Source organism: Eriocheir sinensis, chromosome 20 (assembly GCF_024679095.1).
Source record: "Eriocheir sinensis breed Jianghai 21 chromosome 20, ASM2467909v1, whole genome shotgun sequence".
In the NCBI taxonomy this organism is placed as follows: domain Eukaryota; kingdom Metazoa; phylum Arthropoda; class Malacostraca; order Decapoda; family Varunidae; genus Eriocheir; species Eriocheir sinensis.
In genome coordinates, this window is record NC_066528.1 from 3,628,875 (window position 1) to 3,644,689 (window position 15,815).

The 15,815-nt window shown below is 48.3% G+C and overlaps 2 long non-coding RNA genes across 14 annotated transcripts; one reads left to right on the forward strand and one right to left on the reverse strand.

Annotated features, from left to right (window-relative positions):
- The first annotated feature begins 455 nt into the window (after positions 1-455).
- On the forward strand, positions 456-2,683 carry LOC127001099 (uncharacterized). Of its 13 annotated transcripts, none has more exons than XR_007754710.1 (7): positions 456-749; positions 818-953; positions 1,022-1,147; positions 1,274-1,409; positions 1,478-1,613; positions 1,682-1,749; positions 1,818-2,683. It is a non-coding gene; the product is annotated as an uncharacterized LOC127001099 (long non-coding RNA). The 13 variants fall into 13 exon arrangements; XR_007754712.1 differs by having other exon boundaries at positions 458-749; positions 1,546-1,613; XR_007754713.1 differs by having other exon boundaries at positions 461-749; positions 1,274-1,341; positions 1,546-1,613.
- On the reverse strand, positions 853-1,779 carry LOC127001100 (uncharacterized). Its single transcript, XR_007754716.1, has 3 exons — positions 1,646-1,779; positions 1,510-1,577; positions 853-985 (listed from the first exon to the last, which is right to left on the reverse strand). It is a non-coding gene; the product is annotated as an uncharacterized LOC127001100 (long non-coding RNA).
- Positions 2,684-15,815: the final 13,132 nt, after the last annotated feature.

Sequence of the window (15,815 nt, forward strand, 5' to 3'; positions counted from 1 at the left end):
GAGGGAGAACGGAAAGGAAAGGAGGCTGATGAAGAAGTTTGAAAGAAATATATGTATAGAGTGCAAAGATGAAAGAAAGGGAGAAATTGAATGAAATAAAGAAGAGAAAAATAGAGGAACAGACGACTAAAGAGAAGTGGCAGCCCAATACAAATGTTAGGAAACTTTAGTGGGCCGTCCTCGTGAGTCAACACGCTCACTGGTGTTCTCCCTCAGCAGGTGTGTGAATGCAATGTACCTGAAAGACGTTAATTGGTGAACCAATTCTTACTACGTAAAATCAATCAATCAGTCAATCAGAGAAAGAAAATATAATTAAAAAGAAAAATTGAAAGTAAGAAAGAAAAGGGAAAAGGATGCTGCGCCGGAAGCCGCGGCGAGGATCCCTTATGATGCTTGTGCGCGTCCCCGAGGCCCATCGGTCCTTCATCCAAGAAACGATAAACGCGGTGACCGGCGCCTTCACGGCATTTATGATTAATTTTATAATCCAGTCTGGTAGTTTTAAGAAGCGAGTTCTTGCATCCGCCCTATTCGAATCGGCGGGGCGGTGGAGCGCCAGCGAGCCCAAGGTCTCCCAGGCGAGCATGGCAGGACTGGAGGGCTCCCGGCAGGGCGCCTCGGCGTCCATCGGGACCCCGACGGAGGTGCCGGAGATCTTTCGGCTACAACGCCGGGCAGGTGGGGCTCGTTAGCCGTGGTAGGCAATCTGCCTAGGAGAGCAAACTCCGAACAACAAACCCGGGCAGGTGGGGTTCGTTAGCCGTGGTAGGCAATCTGCCTAGGAGAGCAAACTCCGAACAACAAACCCGGGCAGGTGGGGCTCGTTAGCCGTGGTAGGCAATCTGCCTAGGAGAGCAAACTCCGAACAACAAACCCGGGCAGGTGGGGTTCGTTAGCCGTGGTAGGCAATTCACCTAGGAGAGCAAACTCCGAACAATAAACCCGGGCAGGTTGGGCTCGTGAGCCGTCATAGGTAATACACCTTGGAGAGCAAACTCCGAAAAATAAACCCGGGCAGGTGGAGGTCGTTAGCGAAAGCAGTTCATCTAGGAGAGCAAACTCCGATTACAAAACCGGGCAGGTGGAGGTCGTTAGCGTGAGCAGTTCACCTAGGAGAGCAAACTCCGATTACAAACCCGGGCAGGTGGAGGTCGTTAGCGAAAGCAATTCATCTAGGAGAGCAAACTCCGATTACAAAACCGGGCTGGTGGAGGTCGTTAGCGAAAGCAGTTCAACTAGGAGAGCAAACTCCGATTACAAACCCGGGCAGGTGAGGTTCGTTAGCTGTGGTAGGCAATTCACCTAGGAGAGCAAACTCCGAACAATAAACCCGGGCAGGTTGGGCTCGTGAGCCGTCATAGGCAATACACCTAGGAGAGCAAACTCCGATCATAAAACCCGGGCAGGTTGGGCTCGTGAGCCGTCATAGGCAATACACATAGGAGAGCAAACTCCGATCATAAAACCCGGGCAGGTTGGGCTCGTGAGCCGTCATAGGCAATACACCTAGGAGAGCAAACTCCGATCATGAAACCCGGGCAGGTTGGGCTCGTGAGCCGTCATAGGTAATACACCTAGGAGAGCAAACTCCGAACATAAAACCCGGGCAGGTTGGGCTCGTGAGCCGTCATAGGCAATACACCTAGGAGAGCAAACTCCATACATAAAACCCGGGCAGGTGGAGCTCGTCAGCCGTGGTAGGCAGTCTGCCTAGGAGAGCAAACTCCGAACAATAAACCCGGGCAGGTGGAGCTCGTCAGCCGTGGTAGGCAGTCTGCCTAGGAGAGTAAACTCCGAACAATAGACCCGGGCAGGTGGAGCTCGTCAGCCGTGGTAGGCAGTCTGCCTAGGAGAGCAAACTCCGAACAATAAACCGGGGCTTGTGGTGCTCGTTAGATGTCGTAGACAATCCACGTGATGGGAACACCAAAGAAAAGGAAAATAAAAAGGAACACCAGAAAAAGGAAAATATAGTAACAAAACATCAAGAAAAAAAAAAAACACAGATCATCCACCTTCAGGCCCTAACATCTCCAAAATTATGGGTGAGTCTTTTCTGGGGAGAAAGAGGCTCATCCAGACCAAAGAACATCAAAAAGGGATGATATAGAAAGGAACACCAAAAAAATGGGAAAAAGAGAAAAAAACATCGCAAAAGAAAAGTAACAACAATAACAGAACAACGTCAAGAAAAGTAACATACAAAGAAACATCATCCACCATTCGGCCCCAAACTAACATCACCAAAATTATGGGTGGGTCTCTTCTGGGAGGAAAGCGGCTCACCCAGACCAACGAAGAACATCAACAAGAGGATGATATGAAATAAAAGAACATTAAAAAACACGAAGAAAAGAAATAAGAAGAAAAAGAACAGAAAAAAACCATCGGAAAAGAAAAACAAGAAGAAAAACACATCAAAAGAAAAATATAAGAAACATCATCCACCTTTCGACCCCTAACTAACATCACCAAAATTATGGGTGGGTCTCTTCTGGGAGGAAAGCGGCTCACCCAGACCAATGAACATCGGCAAGAGGATGATATGAAATAAAAGAACATCAAAAAAGAAAAACAACAGCAAGAAAACAAAGAAAAAGATAAAGAAAAGAAAAGGAAAAAGAAACAAATAGAAAAAAAATAACACCAAAATAAAATAAAACAAAAACAAAAAAATAATCCAAATAAATAAATAAATAAACAAATACAGAATACAGTAAAATTAACGAACTAACTAACTAATTCAAACTGTCTAACTATTAAACTACCTATCTAACTAAGGGTACTATACAAGGGTACTATTGGACTACCTATTAACTAACTAACTATCAAATCATCTAACGATCGAACATGTATTTGTCTGACTCTTTATCTATTTATCTGCATGGCTATCTATCATTATGTTTATCTATCCATCTTTTTTTTTTCAGTTAAGGAAGCAGCTCAAGGGCAAAAGTAGATAAATAAATAAAAAATCCGCATAAATAAAATAAGTTCTATCTCTATATCTTTTATTTGTTTATTTGTTTATCTTATTTGTTCATCTTATTTATTTGTTTACTTATCTAGTCCGTCATCAGTCATGGTCAGTTCTACCCACACGTTTTCCTGCCACAATTTTTTTTTCATTGTGTAGTCCTTAGTTCCGGTCCGACCTTGAGCTGGAAGGGAAGGACGGGGGCAGGGAGGCAAGAAGAGGGAGGGAGGGAGGGGGAGTTAGGACAGAGTAATAGGAAGAATTTGGATTATAATGGTTTCCCCCCCCCTCCCCCTCTGCAGCCAAAAAATAAAACGAAGAAAAGCGTCAAGTAAAAAAATCAAATAATAAATGGTTGCTAACAATGATAAAGAGTTTGCTAAAAAAAAAAATGGAAATCGATGAGATAAAGACTTGGCAGTTTTCTTTTCTTTCTTTTTTTTTGACACAGAAGACAGAAAGCTCAAGGACCAAAATAAGAGGATACAGAAAAAAAAAGATCGCTACGTCGCTGCTCCCCAATCTTTATCCTTTTGATTATCTGTGTCTTGGATGTGGCAGAGTAAGAGACTTTGTATAACTACTGATATTTGTACTCTTCCGGGCATACCCCATTCATGGTACTCAATAATGATGATAACAGTACAGCAGCAAGTAGTACGCAGTAGCTAGCGAGGCGGGACCTTTTAGCACTTCAGTTTCCGTCACAACCTTACGGCACATTTCTTAAACTTCGTCGAGCGTTTAAAACTCATTCTCCGCTCTCTATTGTTACGTACTTTACAGAGAGAGAGAGAGAGAGAGAGAGAGAGAGAGAGAGAGAGAGAGAACAAGAGTCCCGCCCGGCGACAAAGTCATCCTCCTCCCCCCAGAACACCTCGCCACAGCCGCCCCAGGAACACCTATACCTCCTTGCGCCCACACCCTGTTCCACTCCTGTCCCTGCCCTCCCCTAGTAGGACCACTCCCAAAGAATTTTGCAACCATTGCAAGAGGAGTGGCCATACTAGAGGCACCTGCCGCTGGCTAAGCTGGTGCGACTACTGCTACCGCGAAGGTCACACCACAGCTAACTGCCGTGCCTCCCATGCCCAAGAAAGGCACGAAAAGATCTACCGCCAGTTGTCCGAGCAGACAGCCGTCACCTCCCTCCTCATCGAGACACTAAACAAGCACCTCACACAGCCTCCTCTCCCCAGTTACCAAGCGTCTCAGCGCCAAGCACCTCATCCCTCTCAACACCCCCACACACCTTGGAATTATGCCGGCCGACCCAACCTTCCAAGAGAAACTGACGATTATGTCTACTAACATCAGAGGCCTCCAAACTAACATAGGAGATCTAACACACTCTTATGTTATCCCGCACTCCCCAGACATCATAGCCACAGTGGAGACCTTTCTCAATCCCACCATTCCCGCCAACTTTGGGCATATTCAAGGGTACTCTAGATGGCACCGAAGAGACCGAGCCCACGGTACCTTCGGGGGAATCGCAGTCTGCTTCCGTGACGGTCTTGCTGTGGAGGCCCTCGATGTCGACATGGAACGCCACCTCGAAATGGCATTCTTCAGGCTATGGAGAAGACAACGCGACTCCATCCTGCTCTGTGTATGCTCCCGGCCACAGTGGCAGGGGAGCGACCCCATCCACTTCCTCCACACAAATCTCGACACCCTTCTGCTCCAGCATTCCTGCAAACATCTCATTGTGGTGGGGGACATGAATCAGTACTTAGTGGCAAGGCAGTTCGAAGACCTTCTGTTCGTGTACGGCCTCACGAACCACGTTGATTTCCCTACACATATCTCCGGCTCCTCCCTGGACCCAGTCATTACAGACCTGCCAGAGGAAGTGGTCACCTGTCATCCCCTAGGTATGGTTGGTTCCTCTGACCATTCTGCTGTGCTCACCACCATCAAGACCTCAATAGAACACGACGGAGCCACCGCCCGTGTGAACTGGTTGTGGTCCAGGGGAGATTGGAACAGCCTGAAGGCAAATCTGGACTCCATCGTGTGGACGGATATCCTCCACGGAGAGGTCAACACCGAAGTGGAGAACTTAACAAACCTTCTTCTGTCTCTGCAACAAGAATATGTGCCCGGCCAGTCATATAAATCAAAACCAAATGATCAGCCCTGGTTCGGCTATCAGTGCAGGATAGCCGCGGACACCAAGAGTAGGGTAGGCGGTGGCGTAGGTGGTAGCGTACTGGGCCCACATTCACCGCGTGATGGACGACGCGGGTTCGAATCCCCACGCTACCACTCGGATTTTTCAGTCACCGCCGAGTGGCTTAAAACTACCCACATGCTGTCCTGAAGCCCACCCATCAACCCGGACTCTAGAGGAAGCCGTCCAAGCGAATCAAGAACGAGTTCCGGGGGGCAGCATGAGCCAATGCAAGATGGCGCCACTATAAACACTCGCCTGCGCCAGAACGGGCTGGGCCGACCATCAGGCCCCACCTGGAAGAAGCCTTGGGCCGACCATCAGGCCCCACCGGGAAGATGCCTACCGGCGCAATAGGCAATCAACGTAAAAATAAAAATAAAAAAAAAAAATAAAAAAAAATAAAAGGGCTTGGCTGCGTTACAAGTCCCATCCTTCTCAGCATAATAAAACCTTACACAGAGAAGCCTGCAAGAACATGAGCCGGGTGCAAAAACAGGCTATACAACGCTGGAAGGAGGTAATGAAGACCAAGCTCAGCGGCCAGTCTGTGGGTAGCAAGGAGTGGTGGAGTGGAGTGAAACAACAACAAGGCCTCTCAGCCGACAACGCCATCCCACCCCTCGTCAGGCCAGACGGGTCAGTGGCTATGCGCGACAAAGACAAGGCGGAGCTACTGGCGGCCCACTTCTCTTCCAAAATGTCAGTACCTGATCCCCTCCGCGCCCCCCCGAAGCTGCCATCCCTCACCAGGGCCTCTCTGGAGAGTCTCACTGTCACCACAGAGGAGGTAAAAAATCTGCTGCTGCAAATAGACCCCAAGAAAGCCCTAGGGCCTGACAACATCAGCCCTCACCTGCTAAAAAGATGCGCTGGCCAGCTCGCCCTACCACTTACCACCATCTTCAGTAACATCCTTTCCACCTCCAAATGGCCCACACTTTGGAAGAAAGCAAGAGTGGTGGCCATATACAAGAAAAAAGGCAAACAGGACCCAAAGAACTACCGCCCAGTATCCCTCCTCTCCACTGTTGGGAAAATCTTGGAGTCCCTTATAACAACTAAACTCACGGCCTTCCTCGATGCCCACCATCTCCTCAACACCAAGCAATTCTGCTTCAGGCAGGGAAGATCTGCTGCAGACCTGCTGCTCCTTAACTTTGCCTCATGGAACCACTCGCTGGACAGGGGACTCGACACCTTCGTCGTGGCTCTTGACATAGCCGGAGCCTTCGACAGGGTTTGGCACCAAGGCCTCATCGCCAAGCTGAAGAGCCTAGGTGTGCGAGGCGCCCTCCTGCAACTCATTGGGGACTACCTCCAGGACAGGGCGTTACAGGTGGTGATTAACGGCCACACCTCAAGCCAGCACCCCATCAATGCAAGCGTGCCCCAGGGCAGCGTACTAGGGCCTCTACTGTGGAATGTTTATTTCAATGACATTCTCCAGCTCATCCCTGAGGCCCAGGCGTACGCTGACGACTGCACTCTTGCCTTCACCAGCGACAGACAAGACTGGCAAGGCACAGTGTGTCGTATCAACATGGCACTCGACAAAATTATCGCCTGGAGCGGCTGCTGGCAAGTCACCCTGGCCCCTGACAAAACGCAAGCAATGGTAATATCCCGCAGGCGAGATATCAACAATCTAGCCGGGCCGGGAATACAACTGGAGGGGAAAACGCTACCCCTTCAAGACTCCATCTTCATTCTCGGAGTGGAGTTCGACGCGGGACTCTCCTTCACCAACCATGCTAAAAAAATATCAAAAAATGCAGCATGGAAACTCAGCTGTGTACGGCGCATCTCCCATCTACTTGACGCCAAAGGGACTGAGGTGCTCTACAAGGCACAAGTACGCCCCCTCATGGAGTACTCCCCCATCGCCTGGTCCTCCTGCCCTCCATCCTACCTTGCAACGCTGGATCGTGTCCAGGCCAGAGCCCAGCGTCTGATACAGCGCACAGGTCCTCAGCACGCGCGTGGCTCCCTGCAACCTCTCCAGGAGCGCAGGGATGTGGCAGGCCTGTGTGTAATGTTCAAGGCACACAACCTAAACACACCCCACCTGGCAGCTCTCAAGCTCCCCGCGCCCCCAACCCCCATACACTCCACCCGAGCAGCACCCCACAGACAGGAACAAGTGGCTGTTCCCTTCTCCAGGACAGAACACCACTTCCGCTCCTTCCAGCCCCGCTACAGCCGCCTGTGGAACCAGCTTGTTCGCCATACCGACCTCCACCATCGCGCGTCACTTCAAGACTTCAAGCGGGAGGTGAACAGCTGGATTAGGACTTCTAGGCAGTAATTCAATGTGTCTTGTATGTAGCTATAGATAGATGAAGCTTAAAACCTTCAACTTTAGCACAATCTAAGCCCTGTTTAAATAAAAAAAAAAAAGAGAGAGAGAGAGAAAGCAGGGGGGAGGAAAGAGTGGGAAAACGCGTTTCAGTCATGATTAAGTGTGTGTGTGTGTGTGTGTGTGTGTGTGTGTGTGTGTGTGTCCTTGAAAAAGTAGAACCTTTTTTTTTCAGTCAAGTTCAGCCTTAACACAGAGGCGGCCATTTCGATGACTACGCAGAAGACGTTGAAGAAGAAAAAAAAAATAAATGAGCCAAAACAGAGATTAACTGACGACCAGTTTCAGTGATCACTTGACTCGGGTCTCCAAGTGCTGCAAGACCTTGGCTGAGAGAGAGAGAGAGAGAGAGAGAGAGAGAGAGAGAGAGAGAGAGAGAGAGAGAGAGAGAGAGAGAGAGAGAGAGAGAGAGAGAGAGAGAGAGAGAGAGAGAGAGAGAGAGAGAGAGAGAGAGAGATTTTACATAGATTTACATAGAAAATCAGACCACACAGACCCCATGGTCCAGACTTGGTGGTCTGTCCTTAAACCTAAGTGATTTTACATTAATCAGAAGACTCCAAAACGTTGCATTTCTACTCTAATTGATATTAAGTTGAAGGAAGTGACAGTCGAGCTTATTTTTGAAGGAGTCAATCGTGTTACACTGGACCACTGACGGTGGAAGCTTATTCCATTCTCGCACTACAACGTTGGTGAAGAAAAATTTGGTGCAGTCTGAATTTACTTGTCTACATCTGAGTTTTACGCCATTGTTCCTCGTGCGCAAAGTGTCATCGATCATAAACAATGTTGATCTGTCTACATTCGTGAAACCATTAAGTATTTTAAAACATTCGATCAGTTTTCCTCGGAGGCGACGTTTCTCAAGAGAGAACATGTTAAGGGTAGAAAGCCTTTCTTCGTAGGATTTGTTGCGCAAGGAAGGGATCATTTTCGTTGCCCGACGCTGAACACCTTCTAATTTAGCAATATCCTTTGCATGGTGGGGAGACCAAAACTGTACCGCATATTCCAAGTGGGGTCTGACTAAACTGTTGTAGAGCGGGAGTATTACATCTTTATTCTTGAATACAAAGTTTCTTTTAATGAAGCCCAACATTCTGTTCGCTTTATTTGCTGCATCGATGCATTGCTGTGAGAATTTGAGGTTTGACGCGATTTTGACCCCAAGTCTTTGACGCATTGAACGCTTTTGAGTTTAACGCCGCGCATTTCGTATTCGAACTTCTTATTCCTCGTTCCAACTTGAAGGACCTGGCACTTGTCTACGTTAAAGGGCATCTCCATCTATCCGACCAAGCTGAAATTTTGTGCAAATCCTCTTGGAGGCTTTGCCTGTCTTCGTCAGTGAGAACCGAGTTGCCAATCTTTGTGTCGTCTGCAAATTTACTAATGCGGTTATTGAGTCCAACATCCACGTCGTTGATGTAAATAATGAAGAGCACTGGGCCAAGGACCGAGCCCTGAGGGACGCCACTAGTGACAGGCGCCCACTCTGAGTTAAATCCGTCAATCACTACTCTTTGTTGTCTGTTGCTCAACCAATTCGCGATCCATTGGTTTACTTGACCGTCAATACCTATTTGCTTTAATTTGTAAAGTAATTTATGATGCGGACTTTATCAAACGCTTTCTGGAAATCAAGATAGACTACGTCCAGTGATTTGGTTACGTCATAAACAGTGAAGAGGTCGTTATAAAAGGTTAATAGGTTTGATAGGCAGGATCTTTTGTTTCGGAAGCCATGTTGTGAGTCCCCAATCAATGAGTGGCTTTCAAGGTAATTCACAATTTTGTCTCTAATTATGCCCTCAAGTAGCTTACCTACAACCGAAGTTAGACTAATGGGCCTGTAATTACCTGGTACTTTTTGTCTCCTTTCTTGAAAATCGGTGTCACGTTAGCCTTTTTCCAATCTGAAGGGACGATGCCTTGTCGCAAGGACATATTGAATACGGTTGTGAGGGAGAGTATTTCGCTCTTTGTTTCTTTCAGCAGAGTTGGATATACTTTGTCAGGTCCAGGACTTTTATTTGTTTTAAGTGAATGGAGAGCTTTAAGGACTTCATCGGTTGTTATTTCAAAATTAGGCAATGCATGCTCGAGATTTACAATAGTACTGGTGTTGGTGGTAGCGAGAGGAAGACTGTTAGTATTAAACACCGAGGAAAAGTAATTGTTTAAGAGGTTTGCAATGTGTTGGCTGTCAGTCACTAGTGCACCGTCGCTGTTTGTTAAAGGTCCAATACCACTTTTGATCGCCTTTCTGTTGTTTATGTAACTGAAGAAAGATTTCGGATTATTTTTACAGTTGGCTGCAATAATTTCTTCGTATCTACGCTTTGCCTGACCTACTAGTCGTTTTACTCGTCGCCTGGCATCATTATAAAGTCTAATGTTTTCGGGCGTGCTTTGTTCTTTCTTTAACCTGTAAAACAATTTTCTCTCATTGACTGATTGTTTAATTTCGCTATTAAACCACGGTGGGCTTTTTTTAGTGTTAATTCGCTTCTCGCACAAGGGGACGAATGTGTTCTGCTGAGTGAGTGGGTGATTTTTAAAACTTAGCCAGGCTTCCTCTACGTTGCCGTCATCTGATAGTTGTATTTCTGTTAGTTTTTGTCGGATTTCTACGAAGTTAGCTCTTTTGAAATTGGGCACCTTTACTTTATTTTCAGTCACTGATGATTGAGCTTTAATGTCGACGCGCACTAATTTATGATCGCAAGAACCGAGGTGTTCTCCTACCGTGACACTACTGATTAGGTTATCTTGGGTCGTTATAACAAGGTCGAGTATATTATTTTGTCGAGTTGGCTCAGAAACCATTTGGCTTAGATAATTTTCTTCTAGAAATTCGATCATTCTATGTGACTCGCCTTCTGTACCTGACAGTGTCGCCCAGTCGATATGGGGGAGGTTAAAGTCTCCTAGTATCAGTGAGTCGCTGTTATTAAGTGACTGCCTTAAGACGCTGTACATTTCAAGGTCGTCATCGAGTGATTGCCCGGGAGGTCTGTAGGTGACAGATATATTTAAGTTGACTTTTGCAATGTTTACTCGCACGCACAAATGTTCAACGTTACTGTTTCCCCGTGTTTTGTCAGTGGGTTGCAAATAGCTTTTGACATAAAGGGCGACGCCACCGCCTCTACGGTTTACACGATCTTTGTTGAAGAGTCTGTAGCCATCTATGTTGTATTCGGAACTTAAATCAATATTTGTGGTGTCGATAAATGTTTCGGTTATAGCAATTATGTCAAAATTTTCTGTTAAAGCAAGACATCTCAGTTCATCAAATTTGTTTCTTAGGCTACGCGCATTGAAACTAAGGATTTTTAAGTTATCTAGAGGCTTAGTAATAGAGGTGGTGGTACTTGCGGGATCACGGTTACGGGTTTGTTGCGATGCACGGCGTCTATTTACACGGGTGGGGTGGAGGGACGTGGCCGTGACTCGTTTTTTGTTCGGATGACACGCACTGCTTCGTTGAGGAGCCTTCCGAGTCTGGCTGCCCCGATGGGAGAAAGGTGCAATCCGTCCCTGTGAAAGAGCTAAATCCGTCCCTGTGAAAGAGCTAGAGAGAGAGAGAGAGAGAGAGAGAGAGAGAGAGAGAGAGAGAGAGAGAGAGAGAGAGAGAGAGTATATGTGTGTTAACCATTGCACTTAGCCATGACACCAAAAGAAGAAAACTGAAGGTACAGTTAAAGGCGGGTGCATACGCTATTCTTCTTACGCTATGTTCTCACGTAGTTGACTTCTCTTTCGGCCACCTCTTCGGACTCTTTACAGGAGAAGCGAGTAGCGGGCTTTTTTTTATTGTTGTTTCCTTTTCGTGTGCCCTTGTGCTGTCTCCTTTGCTGTAAAAAAAAAAAAATAGCTGTGTGTGGCTGCGGTAGGTACTCATCTCCGCACCGTTGACCCTTTGAGCCTGTGGTAGGCAAGAACCTGTTAGTTACCTGCACCATCTGAGAGGGTGTTTAGTAAGGCCGGCAATTTTTACACTCCTAAGCGAGCAAAACTCGGCCCGGAAACCTTCCGGGCATTAATGATGATAAAATGCAATTATGATGTGAAGTGTAAACTTGTGAAAAAAGTATCTTTATATTTTTTGTATAATTATCTGTATCTTTGAAATCTGGAATAGGAGTATTTGTATTTTATATTTGTATTTTTAGATTCAGGAATAGAAGTATTTCTATTTGTATTTGTATTTTTAGATTCAGGAATAAAAGTATTTGTATTTGTATTTGTATTTTTAGATTCAGGAATAAAAGTATTTGTATTTGTATTTGTATTTTTAGATTCAGGAATAGAAGTATTTGTATTTGTATTTGTATTTTTAGATTCAGGAATAAAAGTATTTGTATTTGTATTTTTAGATTCAGGAATAGAAGTATTTGTATTTTTATTAATATTTTTAGATTCAGCAATAAAAGTATTTGTATTTGTATTTGTATTTTTAGATTCAGGAATAAAAGTATTTTTATTTGTATTTGTATTTTTGGAATCCCGAACAAAAGTATTTGTATTTGTATTTTTGGAATCCCGAACAAAAGTATTTGTATTTGTATTTTTGGAATCCCGAACAAAAGTATTTGTATTTGTATTTGACTTACAAAAAATCAGTATTTGATCCAACCCTGGTAAACACCGACGCTGACAACTTACTAGTCAATGTTTGGTCCATTTTTTATTCGCAGTCCCGTTATGGTAGCGGAGCGGCGCCATTATTGAAACTGATGTATGAATGTGCGCGTTGCAGTAATGGACAGCACGCATTTGTCGGGGTACCGAGTGCACGGATACAACGCTCACAATGGACGCATTTACTAGCTTAAAAAAAAGCGTCATAGCCGAACACAAAAGGGTTAAATGCAGCCTCGATGAATAACAAACACCACAAAAGTCTGGTGAGCCACAACACGAGCAACTCTTATCCTTGAATCACTTGAGGAAGAAAAGTGTCCGTGAATCAGTGCTGAGCAAATCCTCGCGGCTTTAATGACGAGAATGCACAGCGGACGTCACTTTACAGAAGCCTCGAATTGTGAAGACACAGGAATGCCGACGTGTAAGCCGCGTTGTACTGAGTCACGTGACGGGAGGTACATGACTGGGCTTGGCTGCAGCCGCTGATGTTTTGAGGCAATTGTTACCCTCGCTGGCTTTACTGCGTCCCTCGAAAAAAAAAAAAAAACTAGGGGGTGTTAGTAATTTCCAGGGTGAGCACGAGCGCTTGGGAAAGTATGGGATATGGCTGCGGGAGAACCGCCCTTCTCTGTCGACGGCGGGAGCGTCGTTTGTGTGACTCTGCGGTTGCGAGGGTGTGCGCCTTGCCGTGGCTGCCCCCGTTGTCGGGAATCCAGGTCTGATATATAGATAGATAGATAGATAGATCTTATCAAGAGCGTGGGCCACTGTTGAGAGTTTTGTGCTAAATGCAAAAATATCTGCTTTCCTAACTTAAAACTAGTCTTCTTAGCCTTACCACTGTTTATTAAATATGAGAGAATATTATCTTTATATGCAAAGGGGGACGTGGAGGGAAAGACCCATTCCTAGGGGGGGCGTGGAGGGAAAGACCCATTCCTAGGGGGGGGGCGTGGAGGAAAGACCCATTCCTAGGGGGGCGTGGAGGAAAGACCCATTCCTAGGGGGGGTGGAGGAAAGACCCATTCCTAGGTGGGGGTGGAGGAAAGACCCATTCCTAGGGGGGTGGAGGTAAAGACCCATTCCTAGGGGGGTGGAGGAAAGACCCATTCCTAGGGGGCGTGGAGGAAAGACCCATTCCTAGGGGGCGTGGAGGAAAGACCCATTCCTAGGGGGCGTGGAGGAAAGACCCATTCCTAGGGGGGGTGGAGGAAAGACCCATTCCTAGGGGGGTGGAGGTAAAGACCCATTCCTAGGGGGCGTGGAGGAAAGACCCATTCCTAGGGGGCGTGGAGGAAAGACCCATTCCTAGGGGGACGTGGAGGGAAAGACCCATTCCTAGGGGACGTGGAGGAAAGACCCATTCCTAGGGGGGCGTGGAGGAAAGACCCATTCCTAGGGGGCGTGGAGGAAAGACCCATTCCTAGGGGGGCGTGGAGGTAAAGACCCATTCCTAGGGGGAGCGTGGAGGAAAGACCCATTCCTAGGGGGACGTGGAGGAAAGACCCATTCCTAGGGGGGCGTGGATTTAAAGACCCATTCCTAGGGGGGCGTGGAGGGAAAGACCCATTCCTAGGGGGCGTGGAGGGAAAGACCCATTCCTAGGGGGGCGTGGAGGAAAGACCCATTCCTAGGGGGGGCGTGGAGGAAAGACCCATTCCTAGGGGGACGTGGAGGGAAACACCCATTCCTAGGGGGACGTGGAGGGAAAGACCCATTCCTAGGGGGGGCGTGGAGGGAAGGACCCATTCCTAGGGGGACTTGGAGGAAAGACCCATTCCTAGGGGGGCGTGGAGGAAAGACCCATTCCTGAGGGCGTGGAGGAAAGACCCATTCCTAGGGGGGGCGTGGAGGAAAGACCCATTCCTAGGGGGCGTGGAGGAAAGACCCATTCCTAGGGGCGTGGAGGAAAGACCCATTCCTAGGGGGCGTGGAGGAAAGACCCATTCCTGGGGGGCGTGGAGGAAAGACCCATTCTTGGGGCGTGGAGGAAAGACCCATTCCTAGGGGGCGTGGAGGAAAGACCCATTCCTGAGGGCGTGGAGGAAAGACCCATTCCTAGGGGGGGTGGAGGAAAGACCCATTCCTAGGGGGGCGTGGAGGAAAGACCCATTCCTAGGGGGCGTGGAGGAAAGACCCATTCCTATAGGGGCGTGGAGGGAAAGACCCATTCCTAGGGGGGCGTGGAGGGAAAGACCAATTCCTGAGGGGCGTGGAAGGAAAGACCCATTCCTGAGGGCGTGGAGGAAAGACCCATTCCTAGGGGGGCGTGGAGGAAAGACCCATTCCTAGGGGGGGCGTGGAGGAAAGACCCATTCCTGAGGGCGTGGAGGAAAGACCCATTCCTAGGGGGCGGAGGAAAGACCCATTCCTAGGGGGGCGTGGAGGAAGACCCATTCCTAGGGGGCGTGGAGGAAAGACCCATTCCTAGGGGGGCGTGGAGGAAGACCCATTCCTAGGGGGGCGTGGAGGAAAGACCCATTCCTAGGGGGCGTGGAGGGAAAGACCCATTCCTAGGGGGCGTGGAGGAGAGACCCATTCCTAGGGGGGGCGTGGAGGGAAAGACCCATTCCTAGGGGGGGCGTGGAGGGAAAGACCCATTCCTGAGGGGCGTGGAGGGAAAGACCCATTCCTAGGGGGCGTGGAGGGAAAGACCCATTCCTAGGGGGGGCGTGGAGGGAAAGACCCATTCCTAGGGGGCGTGGAGGGAAAGACCCATTCCGGAGGGGGCGTGGAGGGAAAGGCCCATTCCGAGGGGGGCGTGGAGGGAAAGACCCATTCCTAGGGGGTGGTGGATGGAAAGACCCATTCCTAGGGGGGAGCGTGGAGGGAAAGACCCATTCCTAGGGGTGGCGTGGAGTGAAAGGACCATTCCTAGGGGGGCGTCGAGGGAAAGACCCATTCCTAGGTGGGGCGTGGAGGGAAAGGACCATTCCTAAGGGGGGCGTGGAGGGAAAGACCCATTCCTAGGGGGGCGTGGAGGGAAAGACCCATTCCTAGGGGGGGCGTGGAGGGAAAGACCCATTCCTAGGGGGGGCGTGGAGGGAAAGACCCATTCCTAGGGGGGGCGTGGAGGGAAAGACCCATTCCTAGGGGGGCGTGGAGGGAAAGACCCATTCCTAGGGGGGGGTGGAGGGAAAGACCCATTCCTAGGGGGGGCGTGGAGGGAAAGACCCATTCCTAGGGGGGGCGTGGAGGGAAAGGACCATTTTTCTGCGTGCTATTAAAGAGGTTAAGCGCCGCTGCTCTCCACATTAATATTGCTGCTGCTCACGAGAAGAAAACTCCTCCTCGCTAAACACATCACAGTTTGTTTTGCATGGAGGTATTTTTTATCAATATCTTCCGGCCCGTGACCTTGACCCAGCGGCGCGGTGTGAGTGGCGGCATTTAAACGCTTATTTAAACCACGGATCGGACGCTTAAAATTCAGCTCGTAATGTTTCCTGCTGGCGCGGGCGATGGCATGAGGCGATATTTGGGTTTTGTTTTTTCATATTTTTGTTGGATAGTTTGCTCGGTCGGTCAGTAGTGTTTCTCTCTCTCTCTCTCTCTCTCTCTCTCTCTCTCTCTCTCTCTCTCTCTCTCTCTCTCTCTCTCTCTCTCTCTCTCTCTCTCTCTCTCTCTCTCTCTCTCTCTCTCTC